At 43.5% G+C, this 338-nt stretch overlaps 1 protein-coding gene across 1 annotated transcript in view; it reads left to right on the top strand.

Annotated features, from left to right (window-relative positions):
• Positions 1 to 338, top strand: part of LOC103800681 (neuronal PAS domain-containing protein 2) — a gene marked incomplete at both ends in the record, with an annotated part of 21,410 nt that overhangs the window by 7,173 nt on the left and 13,899 nt on the right. The gene's annotated exons all lie outside the window — the stretch shown is intronic.

The following is a 338-nucleotide window of genomic DNA, read 5'->3' as shown; positions in this document are numbered from 1 at the left end:
TTGCACTGTGTTCAGTTTAGCCAAGTTGCAGAACATGTGCCTATATACCACAGCTCTAAGGTAACAGTGGTTTATGAGTTCTCGATGAAGTGAATTATGCACAGTGAAGTGCATGATCTGAAATAGTGGCATGCAAGAGGGAAGGTTCTAGTGCAACCACCTGAATGCTGGGAAATGAGTGGTAGGACTAGCCATGAGACCTGCTGTTTCAATCTGTTGTGGAAATGAGGATTTCTGTCTTCAGATTTGAGTATTTGAGCAGTATGAGCAGTAAGAGATCCCTCTAGACTTACATGAGTAGTAACAGCCTGTGGGTGATTCTCTTCTGGCCAAGATTC

This window comes from Acanthisitta chloris, unplaced genomic scaffold (assembly GCF_000695815.1).
Source record: "Acanthisitta chloris isolate BGI_N310 unplaced genomic scaffold, ASM69581v1 scaffold10134, whole genome shotgun sequence".
Taxonomy (NCBI): domain Eukaryota; kingdom Metazoa; phylum Chordata; class Aves; order Passeriformes; family Acanthisittidae; genus Acanthisitta; species Acanthisitta chloris.
The sequence above is the reverse complement of the archived record's forward strand: the minus strand, read 5'-3'. Positions and strand labels throughout refer to the sequence as shown.